We start from the raw sequence: 21,052 nt of genomic DNA, 5'->3' as shown, positions 1-21,052 counted from the left end.
TACAGGTCCCACCTTCCCCAGAAACGGTCCCAGTGATCCAGGAATCTAAATCCTTCCCTCCTGCACCAACTGTTAAGCCACATATCCATCTGTGCTATTCTCCTATTCTGAGCTCACTAGCACGTGGCACTGGGAGTAATCCAGAGATTACAACCCGAGAGTCTTGCTTTTTAATCTACTGCCTAACTCCCTGAATTCTTGATGCAAGACCTCATCCCTCTTTCTACCTATGTCATTGGTACCAGCATGTATCATGGCCTCTGCCTTATCACCCTCCCCCTTCAAGATGCCCTGCAGCCGTTCAGTGACATTCTGGACCCTGGCAACAAGGAGTTTTCCCTCGATTCCCACTGAGATTAATTTTGCTAGGACTCTTTGATGCTCCACTCAGCCAAATGCTGCATTGATGTCAAGAACAGTCTCTTGTGTTCAGTTCTTTTGTCCATGTTTGGACCATGTCTGCAATAAGGTCAGGAGTCAAGTGGCCCTGGAGCTACCCTGAACTGAGCATTGATAAGCAAGTTATTGCTGAGTTGGTGCCGCTTGATAGCACTCTCGACTAAACCTTCCAAAACTTTGTCAGCAGCCTAATGGAGCGGTTGGGTTGGCTGGGTTGGATTTATCCTGCTTTTTGTGGACAGAAAACACCTGGACACTTTTTCCTATTGACAGTTAGATGCCAGTGCTGTAGCTGTACTGGAACAGCTTGGCTAGGGGCGTAGTGGGCTCTAGGTCACAAGCTTTCAACATTACTGGGATGTTGTCAGGGCCCATAGTCTTTGGTGCATTTAGTGTCTTCAGCTGATTCTTGATATCATCCTAGTGAATCAAATTGGCAGAAGACTGGCATCTGTGATGCTGGGGACCTCAGGAGGAAACTGACATGAATCATCCACTCGGCACTTCTGATTGAAGATGGCTGCAAATGCTTTTATCTTTTGCAGTGCTCCTCCATCATTGAGGTTGGAGATATTTGTGGAGCTTCCTCCTTCTGTTAGTTGTTTAATTATCCACCACCATTCAGGGTTTGAGGCAGGACTGCAGAGCTTAGATCTAATCCATTGTTTGTAGGGTCACTTAGCTCTGTATATTGAATGCTGCTTCCATTATATGGCATGCATGTAGTCCTGTGTTGTGGCTTCACCAGGTTGGCACCTCTTCTTTTTTCGCCTGGTGCTGCTCCTAGCATGCTCTCCTGCACTCCTTATTGAACCCGGGTTGATGCCCTGACTTGATGGTGAGGGATATGCCAGGCTATGAGGTTACAGATTGTGGTTGAATACATTTCTGTTCCTGCTGATGGCCCACAGCGCCTCATGGATGCCCAATTTTGAGCTGCTAGATTTGTTCTGAATCTATCCCATTTAGCATGGCGGTAGTGCCACACAACACAATGGATACCATGCTCATGGGTGAAGGCAGCACTTTGTCTCCACAAGGATTTTGCAGTGTTTATTCCTACCAATACAAACTTAGCAGTTTCATTTGCAACAGGTAGATTGGTGAGATCAAGATTGAGCAGGATTTTCCCTCTTGTTCATTCCCTCACCACCTGCTGCAGGCCGTGCCTGGCAGATATGTTCTTTAGGACTCAGCCAGCTTTATCAGTGGTGTCTATCAGACCACTGTTGATGATGGGCATTGAAGTCCTCCACAGAGTATATTTTGTGCCCTTGCTACCCTCACTGATTCTTCCAAGTATTAGAACACTGATTCATCAGCTACGGGAGGGTGGTAGGTAGAAATCAGCAAGTGGTCTCCATGCCCTGTTTGACTTGATGGCTTGAGAATTCCTGGGATCTGGGGTCAATGTAGAGGACTCCTTGGGCTATTGCCTGCCAACTGTTTACACCCCTGTCAACTGTTTAGTGTTGCCACCTTTAGTGGGTCTCTCCTGCCAGTCAGACAGGACATATCCTGATTTGTTGATCGAGGTATCTGGGACATTGGCTGTAAGGTATGATTCAGTGAGTGTAACTATGTCAGGTAAAAACAAAAAACTGCGGATGCTGGAAATCCAAAACAAAAACAGAAATACCTGGAAAAACTCAGCAGGTCTGGCAGCATCGGCGGAGAAGAGCAAAGTTGACGTTTCGAGTCCTCATGACCCTTCACCCCTTTCCTATTTCTACTTAGTTCTGTTGAAGGGTCATGAGGACTCGAAACGTCAACTTTGCTCTTCTCCGCCGATGCTGCCAGACCTGCTGAGTTTTTCCAGGTATTTCTGTTTTTGTTTTTAACTATGTCAGGTGTTGCTTGACCAACCTGTGGGACAGCTCTCCCAATTTTGGCACAAGCCTCCGGATGTTAGTAAGGAAGGCTTTGCAAGGTCAACAAGGCAGGGCTTGGCATTGTCATTTCCAGTGCTCTAATCAATGTTATGTGGTTATCTATTTTTTTCTTTCTTTTTGACCTCCCTGTACCATTGCTGAGACTAGCTTTTAATTCCTGGTTTTTATTAATTAATTGAATTTAAATTCCAACAGCTGCCATGGTGGGATTGTAACCTGTGCCTAGTACATTAGCTTGGGCCACTACACCACTGTCTCAGGGTTCTAAGAGAAGCAAGGGAGGAAATAGGTTAGGATCTGACCATCACTTTCCAGTCCTTTCTGACTACAGGAGATGACTGGAGGACTGCTGAATTTGTACCATTGTTTGAAAAGGGAGGAGGATAGATCAAATAATTCAGGCCAGTTAGCCTAACCTTGGTGGTTGGCAAATTATTGGGAAAAATTCTGACAGACATTATTAATAATCACTTAGGAAGGCACCAGTTAGACAAAAAAGGAGTAAAAGGATATGCTGATAGACTTAGATGAACAGAGATGGGAGGAGGTTTGTGTGGATCAAAAACACTGGTATAGACCAGTTGGACCAAATAGCCTGATTCTCTGCTGTGTACTCTATGGGTTGAATTCTAATGTACAGGAATGCTGGGAATGGTGGATCATGGGTTGGGAGCCTGATAGTGTGTGGAAAAGCCAGAAATGTGTGAAATGCATCTGTCAGTGGCTATTTAATACAGGCTCTTGGTTAACATTTCATCTCCGGGTTTCCCATCCAATTAGAATCAGCATGGGATGCATGGGAAAGTGGTGTGTGGGATCCAAAATTAGACCAATGGGAGGAAGCAAAAAATAATGGTCAATAGGTGTTTTTGTGACTGGACATGTGTTTTCAGTGGTGTTCTGCAATGCTTTGTATTAGGCTTTTTGCTTTTTGTGGTACATATCAAAGCTTTAGACTTAAATGCAAGGTACATGATTAAGAAGTTTGCAGATGATAAAAAACATTGCCTGTTGATAGTGAGGAAGAAAGCAGGTTGGGCCTATACCCATTGCAGTTTAGAAACATATAAGATCCTGAGTGAAATTGATAGGGTAGGTGCTGGGTGGTTGTTTCCTCTTGTCGAGGAGAGGAGAACTAGGGGACACTGTTTAAAAATAAGAGAGCTCCCTTTTAAGATGGAGATGAGGGGATTTTTTTTCTCTCAGAATGTGGAATTCCCTTACCCAGGAGCTAGTGGAGGCAGGGTCATTGAATTTATTCAAGACTGAGTTGGATAGATTTTTGAATGACAAGGGAGTCAAGGATTATGGGGGCAGACAGGAAAGTGGAGATGAGACCACAAGCAGATCAGCCATGATCTTATTAAATGGCGGAGCAGGCTTGAAGGGCCAAATGGCCTACTCCTGATCCTAAGTCCTATGTTTCTATGTAAAAGTGACAAATGGAATTCAAATTGGAGAATTGTAATCATTTGGGGAGGGCAAACAAGGCAAAGGAAACACAATAATTGGTAGGATACTAAGAAGTGCAGAGAAACAGTGGGATCTTGGAGTGCATGACCTTAAATCCCTGAAAGTAGCATGACAGGTAGATAAGGTGGTTAGATTTTTTAGATTCCTGGTACATTGGGACCAGTTTTGGGGAGATGGAACCTGTATAGGCCAGACGGGTTGTATCTGAATAGAGCTGGGACCAATGAGCTTTTGCAAATGCTATTGGGGAGGATTAAACTAGCTTGGAAGCAGAATAAGAAATAGGAGGAAAAGCAAGTTGTAGAGAGAATTAAGAGAGACAGGTAGCACTAGAGTAGGAATGAGTAAGGTGTTATGTAAGGTGAGGGAAAAAGGGAATGCAATAAAGGCTAAATTAAGGTTACTCGGCATGTATGTGAATGTGTGCAGTGTGGCAAATAAGGTAGTGAGTTGAAGATGCAGATAATCACATGGGAATATGATGTTGCAGTGATAAGAGATCTGGCTCAAAGAAAGGCAGGACTAGGTCCCAAATATTCCAGGATACAAGCTGTTCTGGAAAGATAGGGAAGAAAAGAAAAGGAGAGAGGTTGTAGTATTGATTAAGGAGACCGTGACATGCTGGAGTGAAAATGTCCCCCGGGAGGGTGGGGGGCGGTGGTTGGTCCAGGACAGAATCTATTTGGTTGGAGTTAAGAAACACTAGAACTATCATTACACTACTGGGTGTATTTTATAGGTCATCAACTAGTGGGAAAGATATATGAACAAATTCGTAAGGAAACTACAGGAAGACGCAAGAATTACACAGTAGTTATGATGGGGGACTAATATAGACTGGGATAGTAAAATAGTAAAAGTGTAAAGAGAAGAGAGGAGCAAGAGTTTCTAGAGTGTGTTCAGGAGAATTTTCTACATCTGTATGTTTCCTGTCCAACGAGGATGGAGGTATTGTCAGGTTGAGTTCTGGGAAATGAGGTGGGTCAAGTGGATCGACTGTCAGTAGGAGACCATTTAGGGGACAGTGATCATTGTAACATAAGGTTTAGGTTGGCAATGGAAAAGGACAAATAAAAATCCAAAGTAAGAATAATTAACTGGGGTAAAGTCAACTTCAATTGGTAAAGAATGGTTTATGCCAGATAAATTGGAATCCAATGTTGGTAGGAAAATCAGTAACTGAACAATGGGCTATCTTTAAAGAAGAGATAGTTTGGGCACAGTCAAGGTATATTCTCACAAAGGGGGAAGGTGGGGCAAACAAGCCCAGAGCTTTCTGGAAGACAAAAGAATAAGATGAAGAAGATGACAGATCTCCAGTGGATCTGAGAATCAGACTGATTCTTGGGAATGCGATGGGCCAAGTGGATCAAGTATCGGTAGAGGATCATTTAGGGTACATATGATAATAGTATCATATTTGGCTATGTAAAAGGACGAGGAGCAATCCAGAGTGAGAATAATTAATTCAGTAAGGACCAAATTCAATGAGGTGAGAATGGATCCAGCCCAAATAGATTGGAATCAAAGATTGGCAGGTAAAACTGCAATGGAGCAATGGACTGTTTTTAAAGAGGAGATAATATGGGTGCAGTCAAAAACAAAAACAAAAATACCTGGAAAAACTCAGCAGGTCTGGCAACATCTGTGGAGAGGAGCACAGATTCGAGTCCGCATGACTCTTCATGTGGACTCAAAACGTTAACTGTGCTCCTCTCCACCGATGCTGCCAGACCTGCTGAGTTTTTCCAGGTATTTTTGTTTTTGTTTTGGATTTCCAGCATCTGCAGTTTTTTGCTTTTATCTTATATGGGTGCAGTCAAGATGCATTCCCACAAGGCGGAAAGGTAGGCCAAACAAATCCAGAGCTTCCTGGATGATGAAAGAGATACAGAGTAAAATGAAGCAGAAAAAATGTGCATGTCACAGATATCAGGTGATTGAGAATAAAGCTCAATATAGAAGGTTCAGAAGAGATGAAAAATATAAGAGAAACAAAGAGAGAATATGGGTAGGGTTTTCCTATTGGTGAGCCGGGGCCCGCTGGCCAATGCGTGAAATGGTGCGCGGTGATGTCGGGCAGAACTCCTGATGTCACCACGCCTCATTTAAATTTTGAGGTAGGCGGGGGCTCAGCAAAATCAGCTGTGTGCCCACCGACCTGTCAATGGCCAATTGAGGCCATTGACAGAGTCCTTTAAGTAATTAATTAAGGTTGGCGGGCAGGCCAGGAGCCCTTGCGGGCATTAGTAAAAGCATGAAACCTCATCCATGGGTGGGATGAGGTTTCATGTAGGTTTTTAAAAAATTAATTAAAGTTTTTTAAAAAGTTATGGTCATGTCCCAACTCATGTGACAGTGTCACATGAGGGGACATGTCAGGGATTTTTATATTTTATTTTTTATAATTTGTACATTAGAGATGATCTCCCTGAGGCAGCACTTAGCCTCAGGGAGATAAATGCGCTCTTTCATGCGCATGCGTGAAAGAGCGCACTCTTGGGTTTAGGGATTCCCCTCCGCCCGCACAGGGAGCACAGGCCTTAATTGGCCCACCCACGTAAAATGGCGGCGTGCCCCCAGTTGGGGGCGCCGATCGGAGCTGTGCCTTCGTGCACCCGTACTTCAACTTCCTCCACAAGAGGGGGTAAATCCTGCCCTAGGAGAAGAGACTGGCAGCCAACGTAAAAGGAAATCCAAAAGTCTTCAATTGGTACATAAACAGTAAAAGCATGGTAAAAAGAGGAGTGAAGCTGATTCGGGACTTAAAAAGGGATTTCCCCATGGAAGCAGGGGAAGTAGCTGATGTATTAAATGAGTAATTTGAGTCTGTCTTTACCAAGGAAGAAGATTCTGCCAAGTTAGAGGAGGTAGCTAAGACACTATGTGAGCTAACCATTGATAAAAAGGTCTTAAAAAACTGGCTATGCTGAAAAGTTAAAAAGTCACCAGAACCAGATGAGATACATCCAGCAATAACGAGGGAAGTAAGGGTAGAAATTGCAGAGTCAATGGCCATAAGTTTCCAATTCTCCTTAAATGCAGCGGTGATGCCTGAGGACTGGATGTTCCACCCTTGTTCAAATAATGTGAAAACATAAGCCCAGCAACTATGGGCTAATAGTTTAACCTCAGTGGTGGGGAATCTTTTGGAAATAATAATTCAGGCCAAAATTAACAGTCGCTTGAGCCAAAATGGATTGACTAAGGAAAGCCAGCACAAATTTGTAAATGGGAAATCATTCTTTATGAACTTGCTTGAGTTTTTCATCAGGTAACAGGGAGGGTTAACATGGTGTACCTGTACTTCCAAAAGTTTTTTGATAAAGTGTTCTGGACCTGTGAGCAAAGTTATACCTCAGGGAATAAAAGGGACAGTAGCAGCATGGATATTAAATTAGTCGAGTAACAGGAAACATAGAGTAGTCCTAAATGGTTGTCTTTTGGACTGTAGAAAGGTTTACAGTGACATTCCCCAGAATTCAGTGTAAGGACCCCTCCTCTTGCTCATATATATTAATATCCTAGACTTGAATGTAAAGGGCGCAATTTCAAAATTTGAAAGTGACACAAAAGCATTTTGAACTGTGAAAAAGGTATGGCTGGATTTTGTGGCCTCCTGCTGGGGTATTGAAGACAGGAGGCTCATAAAATAAAGTAGGTGGCCTTCCCACCACCTTCCTGCTGACCCCTGACCTGTCCCCTATATTATGGGGGCTGGAAAGGTGTTAGAAAGCTCGCCTACCCTTAGGCCTATTAGTGGCCGCTTAAGGGCCTCCTTCCACCTCCACCACTATTTTACTTGTGGCAGGGGAAGGTGGAGGCACAATGAGTAGCCTGGCAGCTTTCACTGCACAGGCTACTGTCAGGCAGGAGGGTGGTGTACCTTTTTTGGGAAGTCCGCTGTGCCCACTGGAGGCACTCCACCAAGATCAGATCATCCTTTTCACCCTCACTCCCAGCCTCTGTAACCCAGCATCCCCACCCCATCCCACCCCCATTTCTCCACAGCCCGCCAGCAAGGCATGTCCAAAATACCGGACTTACCTCCGAGTCCAGGGTCCAGGCTCCATGACTCTTTCTGCAGTCCCAGCAGTATGTGTCCACCACTCGATCCTGACACTGCTGGGACTGCAGGAAGAGTCATGAATGTCATGATCAGCTGGCAGCTCTTTAGGGTGGGGACTCCCTCCCAGATGGGGTGGTAGCACCACTCTGAATCTATTAAAGCTGCTCCCAGTATAATATCACTGCAGGGCAGCCAGCTTCCCAAAAAATCCACCCCATAGCTTTAACCTCCAAAGGACATAGACAGGCTGGTGCAATGAATGGACAGGTGACAGATGAAATTTAATGCAGACAAGTGTGAAGTCATTCATTTTGTTAGGAAGAACAAGGAGAAGCTTTATAAAGAGGGACATTAAGTACAAATGTAAGCAAGTTATGATAAACTTCTTTCAAAGACTGATTGAACATCAAGTAGGGTATTGTGTCCAATTCTGACACCATACATTAGGAAGGATGTAAAGGCATCAGAGAGGGTGCAGACAAGGTTCATGAGAATGGTTTCAGGAATGAGGAACTTCAGCTATGTAGATAGATTGGAGAAGCTGGGGCTGTTCTCCGTGGGGAAGAGAAAATTAAGAGGAGATTTGATTGATGTGTTCAAATGCATGAGAGGTCTGGACAGAATAGACATGGAGAAATTGTTCCCATTGATGGAAGGCTCGAGAAGCAGAGGACATCCATTTATGGTGATCGGAAGAGGAAGCAATGGTAACATGAGGAAAACCTTTTTCATGCAGCGAGTGGTTAAGATCTGGAATGCACTGCCTGAGAGTGTGATAGAGCTAGATTCAACCGACATCTTTAAAAGAGAACAAAAACAGAATTACCTGGAAAAACTCCGCAGGTCTGGCAGCATCGGCGGAGCAGAAATCAGTTAACGTTTCGAGCCTTCATGGCCCTTCGGCAGAACTGGAGCATAGTTAGAAGAAGGGAGAAATATAAATTGGCTTAAGGTGGGTGGGGGGTGGGGGGGGTGGAGAGAGAGACATTGAGGGTGTGGTGTGGTGATTGTGGAGATGAGCAGATAATCAAAAGATGTCACAGACAAAAGGGTCAAAGAGGTGTTGAAGGTGGTGGTATTTGTCTGAGAAAAGTGCTAATTAAGAATGGAAGACAGGATATTCAAAGTACAGCTCTAGTGGGGGTGGGGTGGAAAGACTAAAGGTTTTAGTTTTAGATTTAAAAATAATGGAAATAGGTGGGGAAAGAAGAATCTATATAAATTATTGAAAAAAAAAAGCGGGGGGGGAGGGGAAAGAAACGGGGTGGGGATGGGGGGAGGGGGAGTTTAAGATCTAAAGTTGTTGAATTCAATATTCAGCCCGGAGGGCTGTAAAGTGCCTAGTCGGAAGATGAAGTGCTGTTCCTCCAGTTTGCGTTGGGCTTCACTGGAACAATGCAGCAAGCCAAGGACAGACATGTGGGCAAGAGAGCAGGGTGGAGTGTTAAAATGGCAAGCGACAGGGAGGTTTGGGTCTTTCTTGCGGACAGACCGCAGGTGTTCCGCAAAACGGTCGCCCAGTTTGCGTTTGGTCTCTCCAATGTAGAGGAGACCGCATTGGGAGCAACGAATGCAGTAGACTAAGTTAGGGGAAATGCAAGTGAAATGCTGCTTCACTTGAAAGGAGTGTTTGGGCCCTTGGACGGTGAGGAGACAGGAAGTGAAGGGGCAGGTGTTGCATCTTCTGCGTGGGCATGGGGAGGTGCCATAAGTGGGGGTTGAGGAGTAGGGGGTGATGGAGGAGTGGACCAGGGTGTCCCGGAGGGAACGATCCCTACGGAATGCCGTCAGGGGGGGTGAAGGGAAGATGTGTTTGGTGGTGGCATCATGCTGGAGTTGGCGGAAATGGCGGAGGATGATCCTTTGAATGCGGAGGCTGGTGGGGTGATAAGTGAGGACAAGGGGGACCCTATCATGTTTCTGGGAAGGAGGAGAAGGCGTGAGGGAGGATGCGCGGGATATGGGCCGGACACGGTTGAGGGCCCTGTCAACGACCGTGGATGGAAAACCTCGGTTAAGGAAGAAGGAGGACATGTCAGAGGAGCTATTTTTGAAGGTAGCATCATCAGAACAGATGCGACGGAGGTGAAGGAACTGAGAGAATGGGATGGAGTCTTTACAGGAAGCGGGGTGTGAGGAGCTGTAGTCGAGGTAGCTGTGGGAGTCGGTAGGCTTGTAATGGATATTGGTGGACAGTCTATCATCAGAAATTGAGACAGAGAGGTCAAGGAAGGGAAGAGAAGTGTCAGAGATGGACCATGTGAAGATGATGGAGGGGTGGAGATTGGAAGCAAAATTAATAAATTTTTCCAGGTCCCGACGAGAGCATGAAGCAGCACCGAAGTAATCATCGATGTACCGGAGAAAGAGTTGTGGGAGGGGGCCGGAGTAGGACTGGAACAAGGAATGTTCCACATACCCCATAAAGAGACAGGCATAGCTGGGGCCCATGCGGGTACCCATAGCCACACCTTTTATTTGAAGGAAGTGAGAGGAGTTAAAGGAGAAATTGTTCAGTGTGAGAACAAGTTCAGCCAGACGGAGGAGAGTAGTGGTGGATGGGGATTGTTGGGGCCTCTGTTCAAGGAAGAAGCTAAGGGCCCTCAGACCATCCTGGTGGGGGATGGAGGTGTAGAGGGATTGGACATCCATGGTGAAGAGGAAGCGGTTGGGGCCAGGGAACTGGAAATTGTTGATGTGACGTAAGGTGTCAGAGGAATCACGGATGTAGGTGGGAAGGGACTGGACAAGGGGAGAGAGAAGGGAGTCAAGATAACGAGAAATGTGTTCCGTGGGGCAGGAACAGGCTGACACGATCGGTCTGCCAGGACAGTTCTGTTTGTGGATTTTGGGTAGGAGGTAGAAGCGGGCCGTCCGAGGTTGGGCGACTATCAAGTTGGAAGCTGTGGGAGGAAGATCTCCAGAGGAGATGAGGTCAGTGACAGTCCTGGAAACAATGGCTTGATGTTCTGTGGTGGGGTCATGGTCCAGGGAGAGGTAGGAGGAAACGTCTGCGAGTTGACGCTCAGCCTCCGCGAGGTAGAGGTCAATGCGCCAGACAACAACAGTACCACCCTTGTCAGTGGGTTTGATGACAATGTTGGGGTTGGACCTGAGAGAACGGAGTGCAGTGAGTTCAGAGAGAGACAGATTAGAATGGGTGAGAGGAGCAGAGAAATTGAGCTGTCTGAATATTGAATTCAACAACTTTAGATCTTAAACTCCCCCTCCCCCCATCCCCACCCCGTTTCTTTCCACCCCCCCCGCTTTTTTTTCAATAATTTATATAGATTCTTCTTTCCCCACCTATTTCCATTATTTTTAAATCTAAAACTAAAACCTTTAGTCTTTCCACCCCACCCCCACTAAGAGCTGTACTTTGAATATCCTGTCTTCCATTCTTAATTAGCACTTTTCTCAGACAAATACCACCACCTTCAACACCTCTTTGACCCTTTTGTCTGTGACATCTTTTGATTATCTGCTCATCTCCACAATCACCACACCACACCCTCAATGTCTCTCTCTCCACCCCCCCACCCCCCACCCACCTTAAACCAATTTATATTTCTCCCTTCTTCTAACTATGCTCCAGTTCTGCCGAAGGGCCATGAAGGCTCGAAATGTTAACTGATTTCTGCTCCGCCGATGCTGCCAGACCTGCGGAGTTATTCCAGGTAATTCTGTTTTTGTTTTGGATTTCCAGCATCCGCAGTAGCTTTTAGCTTTTTGTTTTTATCTTTAAAAGAGAATTAGATTATTATCTGAAGAGGAAAAACATTTCAGGGCTACACGGAAAAGGCAGGAGTGGGACTACTGGGGGTCTCAGGACTCCCCATCCCCAGGGATTTCACTCCACCCTCCCCGACTAACCCCTGCCCTGCGAGACTCCCCCACCCCCAAGGGACTATATCCTTGGACAGGAACTCCCCAGCTCACAGATTCCCCCCAACCCCGGGGGACCCTTTCCCCTACACCCCCTCCCCCACCAGGCCTGACCCGACCACCAGCACCCCACTGCCAACCCAACCTCCCCACTGAGGCCTAACCCGATCCTCCCCCTCCCCTAAGACCCGAGCCTACCCCGACCACCCCTTCCCCCTTTGAGGTCCAACCCGAACGCCAGCTCCCCTGCCCGAGTCCTGAACCCACCGATAATGCTCCCCCGCACTGGGAGGCAAAACCCGACCCATTCCCCTCCCAACAAATCCTACCCATTTACCTTCTCGATGGCCTGTCAAGGACCTTTACACTTGGCTGGAACTTTAACTTACCTGGTTTATGGCAGCTAGTGTCATAAAAAAGGGGCGCGGGCTCCTAACATCCAACTTTATAGCCCTCGATGCTAGGCCCCAGGGATGTACTGCACAGCCCAGATCTCCCTCAGCCTTAGTTGGCAGGTCGGGCGAGACAGGATTGAAAAATATTGAGGTAAAAAGCTAGGATTGGAGTGGCACTCCAAGGAAGTTTAAGCTCATTATTTCACACCTAGTGAAGACACCAATCTATAATCAGTCAATCATAATATTTAAGTTAGTTTTGTTAATTAACAGGAAAACCAGATGTAATGATTTTCCAGGATGTTTACAGCTGCTAGAATTGCATCAAATAATAGTTTGGACACAAACAAAAACAGAAAATGCTGGAAACATTTGACCGACTCCTGATGAAAGGTCACGACCTAAATTATTTACCCTGTTTTTCTCTCCATTGATGCTGCCAGACCTGCTGAGGGTTTCCAGCATTTTTTGTTTTTGTTTCAAATTTCCAGCATTCGCTTTTGTGCTAGTTAAACCAGAACTAGGTACTGCGTACATTTCTGGTCACCACCTTAAAGGAAAGATCAGATTGGACAAGATAAGGTTAAGAGGAGCTTTTTGTGGATATTGCCAGGAATGATGAATTTTAGCTATGGAGAAAGATTAGATAGGCTGGAGTTGTTTTCTTTGAAACAAAGGAGCTATGGGGAGATGCATTTGAGATGTATGGAATTATGAGGGGCCTAGGTAGAGTGGATAGCAAGCACCTTTTTCCCTTGGCAGAGAGGTCAATACCAAAGAACATAGACTTTAAGTAATTGGCAGAAGGATTAAAGGGGAGTTGAGGATTTTTTTCACTCAGAGGCTGATAGGGATCTGAAACTCACTATCCAAAGGGTGGTAGGTACAGAAGCACGATTTACATTTAAAGAATACTTGGATATGTGCCTGAATTTCCATAATTCACACAGCTGTGGACCAAAAACTGGAAAATGGAATTGGGCTGGATAGTTATTTTTTGTTCAAGGCACGACGAGTCAAATGGCCTCCTTCTGTGTCATAAACCTTATATGTTTCTATAATTCTATGATTGGAACACAAATCAAGTTTTTGATGGTATTGTACTCCCTAAACATGCAAGTTGAACCAGTTAGAGGCATTGAATTCAAAAGCACAGAAGTTATGCTGAGCATTTATAAAGTTCTGGTTAGGCCACAACTTGGATGGTTACTGGGATGATGAATTTCACTACATGGTTAGGTTGGAAAAGCTGGGAGGTTGAGGGGAGATGGGATAGAGGTATCCAAGATTATGATATGTTTAGATAAGGTAGACAAAAAAAGTGCTGTTCCCAATAGCTGATGGCACATGGACTAGGGGACATAGTTTTAAGGTTTTGGACAACGTATACAGGGTATGTGAGGAAGAACTTTTTTTATACAGCGAGTGGTAATGATCTGACTGCCTAGATGGTGGAAGCAGCAACAATGAATGACTTCAAGAGGAAATTTCAGAGGCACTTAAATGAAAGAAACTTGCAGGACAACAGGGATAGAGGAGGAAAAATAGGACTGGCTGGTTTGCTCTGCTGAGAGCTGACATGGATTCAATGGACCGAATGACCTCCTTCTGTGCCAGAATGACTCCATGACATTTCTGCCTGTCAATCTTTGACTCCATTTTACCTAGATCAGTTCCCTTCTCTATGACTGTAGGTCCTGCTTGTTATTCTCTTTCCTAGCTCCCTAAAATCTGCTTGTATGTCCTCATCCCTCTTTTTGTCAAGGTCATTGGACCACAGCCACTGGTTGTTTACCTTCCTTCCCCCTCAGAGTTCTATGCAGCAACTTAGGAGCATCCTTGGCCCTGGCACAAAGGAGGCAACATACCAAGATAAAAGCAAAATACTGCGGATGCTGGAAATCTGAAACAAAAACAAAAATTGCTGGAAAAACTCAGCAGGTTTGACAGCATCAGAGATGATCAGCATGAGAGAAAGACAGTTAACGTTTCAAGCCCATATGACTTTTCCTCAGAACTAAAGAGAAGTATAAATATGGTGAAGTATATACTGTTTAAAGGGGGTGGGACAGGTGAAGCTGAATAGAAGGCCAGTGATAGGTGGAAGCAAAGGAGAGATTGCAAAATATGTCATAAACAAAAGGTCGAAGGGGTGTCGATGGTGGTGATACTGGCTAAAGGAGGTGCTAATGGTGACATTAAGAGTAGAAAGCAGAATGAGCAAGTGACAGATGGCCCTAGTGGGGGTGGGGTGGGGGGAGGGGACAGTGTCTGTCCACAAACATGACCCAGACTTCCCTGTCGCTTGCCATTTCAACACCTCATCCTGTTCTCATGCCCACATGTCTGTCCTTGGCTTGCTGCAATGTTCCAGTGAAGCTCAATGCAAACTGGAGGAACAGCACCTCATCTTCCGACCAGGCACTTTACAGTCTTCCGGACTTAACATTGAATTCAACAACTTCAGACCATGAGCTCTCTCCTCCATCCTCACCCCTTTTTGATCCCCTTTTTTCAATATTTATTTTTAAATTTTTATATATGTGTATTTTTTCCCCCACCTATTTCTATTATTATTTTTAAAATTTATTTCCTTTCATTGTTTTATCCCCACCTTTTAGCCCATTTCAATCTTTTTTCCCCACGCTGTCCCCTCCCCACCCACTCCACCCTCATGGACTCGAAAAGTTAACTCTGTCTTTCCCTCCACAGATGCTGTCAGACCTGCTGAGTTTTTCCAGCAATTTTTTTTTTTGTTTTAGGCAACATACCATCCTGGATTTGCACTAATGGCCATTAACTACAGAATCCCCAATGACTATTGCTTTCCCAATCTTCCTCCTGGCACCCTCTATAACCTAACCGCCCATGGTTCTGTGGGTTTAGCTCTTGCTGCATTGCTCAGCTGAGCTATCACTGACACCAGCTCCCATAACACTGAAGAAGCATGACACTGTCCAGGGCAAAGCAGTCTGCTTGATCGGCGCCGCATCCACAAACATTCACTCCATTCACCACCATTGCACAGTAGCAGCAGTATGTACCATCTACAACATGCATTTCAGGAATTCACCAAGACTCCTTCGACAGCACCTTCCAAACCCACGACCATTATCATCTAGAAAAACAACTGAAGCAGATACATGGGAACACCACCACCTGGAAGTTCCCCTCCAAGTCACTCACCATCCTGACTTAGAAATATATCGCCATTCCTTTACTGTCGCTGGGTCAAAATCATGGAACTCCCTCCCTAACTGCACCGTGGGTACACCATGTGGACTGCAGTGGTTCAAGAAGGCAGCTCACCACCACCTTCTCGAGGGCAACTAGTCATGGGCAATAAATGCTGGCCCAGCCATCAAAGTCCACATCTCGTGGATGAACAAAAAAAAAAATCAGCAATGGTAATGCCATTGAATGTCAAGGGGAAGTGGTTAGATTCTCCCTTGTTGGATATGGCCATTGCCCGGTACTTGTGTGGCACTAATATTATATTCTTATATTCTTTTGGCTCAGGGCGGAAGGGCCATCCTCCATCTTCCCTGTTGTTGGTGAAATGGCAAGGAATCAGGAAGATTATGGGCAATATACCCCCTGCCTTCCCTCAACATTTTACAGACCACCCCCTCCCCCCCTCACTCCCCCATCTGACCCTGATAAAATCCAGCCCAGGGGTCAGGGAGTTCAGCTACATGAATTCAACATTCAGCTGCACTAGATTTAGAGAGTGAGTGATTTAATTCTGGATGCAATAAGAATCTACCTTTGAGCAGGAATGAGCATTCAGGGGAAAAGAAGAGGTGAAAGTGCAGGACATTATGTGGGAAGAAATTGTTGGAAAGATGAGCGTAAGTATTTTTGGGTGGGGCGAAAATCATTTCTTGGAATTAGAGGAATATGAAGCACGTAACTATGGGAACATTACTGACATCATACAAGGCGGAAGCTGGCTCCAAGGTGGAGCTGAGTGACTATAAAATGTTCTGCACAGGTTAGCTTAGAGGAGTCATTCTAGGCATTGACATGTTCACTTATTTTTCATATTGTAGCCTGTCCATTTTGAATCGCCACGAAATAGACTAGTAACTAAGGTCAGACCATGCAGAATCAGGGAATAAGTAATGGAATGGATAGCTAACTGCATTTAGAGTGGTAGAAGGTGGAAAGTGGGGTCCCATAAGGACCAGTGCTTGGAACATTGTTGCTCATAATTTATATTAATGATTTAGATTTTGGTATCAAAAACATGGGCTGGAATTTTACCGGGCCTATTAGACAGGGTTAGGAGTGGTGGCTGGGGAATAGTGGAGGGTCGAAAAATGTGGCCAGGATGGGCTGGCACGGATGTCCGCCAATATGATTTTGCTTCCGAATTTTAGGGTGGCAAGAAAGGCTGAGGGCAGACTGTTAACAGTAATGCAGAGGGAAATCAATTAAGTTCGTTGAGAAGGCAATCAACTTGAATTTAAAAACAATTAACTGGGATTTCATGATGCGCTTTGGACTTCATGAATGGCGTACAGGATTCACTGGCCTTCAGTGCCCCAACTGGTTAAAGATGGTGACAACAAGATAAAGCTGCGCAATTAAACTATTTCTTTTATATGTAGGATTTCCACCACACTCCCATCCATGCAGAACAAAGTTTATTCAATCATACCAGATACTTTTGTAACAGGCTGATCTACCAAAAGGTTATTCAGATAAACATTCACAAGTCAACAATGCTAACAAGCTGTTAAAGTCAACCTAATTAACACAGTATATTTAACCAGTTCATGAATAGGTTGAACAGATAAATGATTCAGTTGAAATTAAAAACATAAAATGCTGGAAAAACATAAAGTGTTGGAAAAGTGCCAATATGACTTCTTCAAAACTGAAGAGAGGCAGAAATGTTTATGATGCTGAAAAAAGAGGGAGGGGCAGGTGAGCAAGAGAAAGGTTAGGAACAGGTTAGAGGGCAGGTGAGAATAAATGACAACAATATCATAGAAAAAAAGGCAAAGGGAGTGGTAATGATAGTATGAAAGAAACAAAGCATTGGTCCAGGTTGGTGTGAATAGCAGAATAAAAGCCAGCACTGTCTGAAAACAAAATAGCAGAACTGTTGATAGCAGAATAAAGATCAGAGCTGTCTGGAAGAAAAACATGAGAACAAGATATAGACTGATACTTGAGGAAAAATTAAAAATGGAGGACAGAGTTCATGGTCTGAAGTTTTACCCAGTGACAGTGAAGGAACGGCAATATAGCTTCAACTTAATATTGAGTTCAGAAGGCTGTAAAGTGCCTACCTGAAAGATGAGTGTTGTAAGCATAGCCAGATTGCTGCTATTGATAGAGTTGATCTGCAGACACTTCTTGGGTGGAAACTTTAAGTTTATTTACAACATACTCAGCAACCACAACATGTGTGCTTTCAATTCCAACTGTCTGCTGAGGTAGCCCATCCTATTGGTTACTACAGATCATGTGATCTCTCCTAACCAGTATTATTCTCAAAGGTAAATTACACATGAAATAAAACCATAATTACTACAATGAGGTGCTGTTTCTTCAGCTTGCATTGGGCTTCACTGGAATATTGTAGCAGACCAAGGGCAGAAATGTGAACATGAGATCAAGATGGTGAATTGAAATGGCAAGCAACAGGAAGATCGGGGTCCTGCTTGCGGACAGAGTGAAGGTGTTCCACAAAGTCTGGGTTTGCTCTCCCCAATGTAGAGAAGACCACATTGTGGGCAGCAATTTTTAAAAATTCTTATTTTGTTTTTATTTTAATTGTGGGATGTGGGCATCGCTGGCTAGGCTAACATTTATTGCCCATCCCTAAGTACCCTTGAGAAGGTGGTGGTGAGCTGCCGTCTTGAACTGCTGCAGTCCATGTGTTGTAGGAACACCCACGGTGTTGTTGGGAAGGGAATTCCAGGATTTTTACCCAGTGACAGTGAAGGAACGGCAGTATAGCTTCAAGACAGGTTGGTGTGTGACTTGGAGGGAATCTTGCAGGTGGTGGTGTTCCCACGCATCTGCCCCCCTTGCCTTCTAACTGGTAGAGGTCATGGGTTTGGAAGGTCCTGTTGATGGAGGCTTGGTGAGTTCCTACAGTGAATGTTGTAGAATGTTGACGCTGTGTATCAGGTGGTGGAGGGAGTGAATGTTTATTTTGTGAATGGGGTACCAATCATGTGGGCTGTTTGTCCTGGAAGCATTGAGTGTTGTTGGAGCTGCATTCATCTAGGCAAGTGGAAGGTATTCCATCACACTCCTGACATTTGCCTTGTAGATGGTGGACAAGATTTGGGGAGTCAGGGGGTGAGTTACTCACTGCAGGATTCCCAGCCTCTGGCCTGTTCTTTTAGCCACAGTATTTTTAGGGCTGGTCCAAATCAGTTTCTGGTCAATGGTAACCCACAGAATGTTGATAGTGGAGGATTCTGTGATGGTAATGCCATTGAATGTCAAGGGGCGATAGTTGGATTCTCTCTTGATGGAGATGGTCATTGCCTGGCACTTGTGTGGGACGAATGTTACTTGCCACTTATCAGCCCAAACCTGAATATTGTCTGGGTCTTGCTGCATTTGGACACAGACTGTTTCAGTATCTGAGGAGTCACCAATGGTGCTGAACATTGTGCAATCATCAGTGAACATCCCCACTTCTGACCTTATGATTGAGGGAATCATTGATGAAGCAGCTGAAGATGGTTTGGCCTAAGACACTACCTTGAGGAGATCCTGCAGTGATGTCCTGGAACTGAGATGATTGACCTTCAACAGCCACAACCATCTTCCTTTGTGCGAGGTAGGACTCCAACCAGCAGAGAGTTTTCCCCCAATTCCCATTAATTTTAGTTTTCCTCGGGCTCCTTGATGTTACACTCAGTCAAATGCTGCCTTGATATCAAGGGCAGTAACTCTCACCGCACTCCTTGAGTTCAGCTCTTTTGTCCATGTTTGGACCAAGGCTGTAATGAGGTCTTTAGCTGGATGGCCCTGGCGGAACCCAAACTGAGAGTCAGTGACCAGGTATTGCTGAGTAAGTGCTGCTTGATAGCACTGTTGATTACACTTTCCATTACTTTGCTGATCATCGAGAGTACACTGATGAAGTGGTAATTGGCTGAATTGGATTTGACTTGCTTTTTGTGTACTGGGCATACCTGGGCAATTTCCAACACTGCTGGGTAGATGCCAGTGTTGTAGTTGTATTGGAACTGCATGGCTAGAGCTCGTTCTGGAGCACAAGTCTTCAGTACTATTGCCGGAATGTTGTCAGGGCCCATAGCCTTTGCAGTTTCTAGTACCTTCAGACATTTCTTGATATCACATGGAGTGAACTGAATTGGCTGAAGACTGGCATCTGTGATGCTGGGGACCTCAGCAGGAGGCTGAGATGGATCATCCACTCGGCACTTCTGTTTGAAGATGGCTGCAAATGCTTCTGCCTTGTCTTTTGCATTGATGTCCTGGGCTCCCCCATCATTGAGGATGGGGATATTTGTGGAGCCTCCTCCTCCAGTTAGTTGTTTAAGTGTCCACTGCCACTCATGACTGGATGTTGTATTGCTGCAGATTTTAGTTTGGTTGTGGAATTGCTTAGCTCTGTCTATCACTTGCTGCTTCTGCTGTTTGGCATGCAAGTAGTCCTGTGTTGTAGCTTCACCAAGTTGAGACCCCATTTTTAGGTATGTCTGGTGCTGCTCCAGGCATGATAAAGTGGTAATTGGCCGAATTGGATTTGACTCTTCATTGAACCAAGATTAATCCCCCATCAATCTGTCGTGGTAGAGTGGGGGATGTGCCGGGCCATGAGATTACAGATTGTGGTTGTGATTCTTGCTGCTGCTGATGGCCCGCAGTGCCTTATGGATGCTCAGTTTTGAGCTACTAGATCTGTTCACCATCTATCCCATTTAGCATGGCGGCAGTTCCACACAACAGAATGTTTGACTAGTCTGTGGCACAGCTCTCCCAATTTTGGCACAGCCTGCCGTAAGGGGGACTTTGCAGGATCAACAGGGCTGGGTGTGCTTTGGTTTCGAGTGCCTTGGTCGATGCCAGATGGTCTGCCTGCTTTCATTCCTTTTAGACTTTGTAGTGGTTTTAATGTGAAGATGGAACTTCATCTCTACAAGGATTGTGCAGTTGTCACTCCCACCAATACTGTCATGGATAGAAATATCTGTGACAGGTAAATTGGTGAGAACGAGGTCAAGTTTGTTTGATCAACTGCTGCAGCAGACCCAGTCGAGCAGCTATGACCTTTAGTATTTGGTCAGTGGTGGTGCTGCTGAGCCAGCAATTGAAGAGTTGAGGACTCCCAGGGTAACTCCTGCCCAACTGTATGCCACTGTGCTGCCACCTCAAGTGAATGGTGTGTGAGGCATTGTAAGGTATGATTCTTTTAGAATGACTCGGTCAGGCTGTTGCTTGACTAGCCTGTGGGACAGCTCAGTACAACATCCCAAATGTTAGTAAAGAGGACTTTGCAGGATCAACAGGGCTGGGTGTGCCATTGTTGTTTTGAGTGGCTTGGTCGATGCCAGGTGGTCTGTCCGGTTTCATTCCTTTTAGACTTTGTAGCGGTTTGGTATGACTGAGTGGCTTGCTAGACCATTTCAGAGGGCATTTAAGAGTCAACCACATTACTGTGGGTCTGAAGTCACATGTAGGCCAGACCAGGTAAGGACGGCAGATTTCCTTCCCTAAAGGGCATTCGTGAACCAGAAGGGTTTTGAATGAACAATCACCAATGGTTTCATGGCTTTTAATTCCAGACTTATCAATTGAATTTAAGCTGCGCCAGCTGGTGTGGTGGGATTGGAACCTGCATTCCCACAGCATTTGCCTAGGCTGCTTGATTACTCGTCCAGTGACATTACCACTACATCGCCACCTCCCCCGAATTCAGTAGACTAAATTGAAAGAAG

The 21,052-nt window shown here is 45.2% G+C and overlaps 1 protein-coding gene across 1 annotated transcript in view; it reads left to right on the top strand.

Moving 5' to 3' along the window:
- The window catches only part of bcl9 (BCL9 transcription coactivator), a 478,755-nt gene that overhangs the window by 348,137 nt on the left and 109,566 nt on the right, over positions 1 to 21,052 (top strand). The gene's annotated exons all lie outside the window — the stretch shown is intronic.

Source organism: Cetorhinus maximus, chromosome 7 (assembly GCF_964194155.1).
Source record: "Cetorhinus maximus chromosome 7, sCetMax3.hap1.1, whole genome shotgun sequence".
Taxonomy (NCBI): domain Eukaryota; kingdom Metazoa; phylum Chordata; class Chondrichthyes; order Lamniformes; family Cetorhinidae; genus Cetorhinus; species Cetorhinus maximus.
The sequence above is the reverse complement of the archived record's forward strand: the minus strand, read 5'-3'. Positions and strand labels throughout refer to the sequence as shown.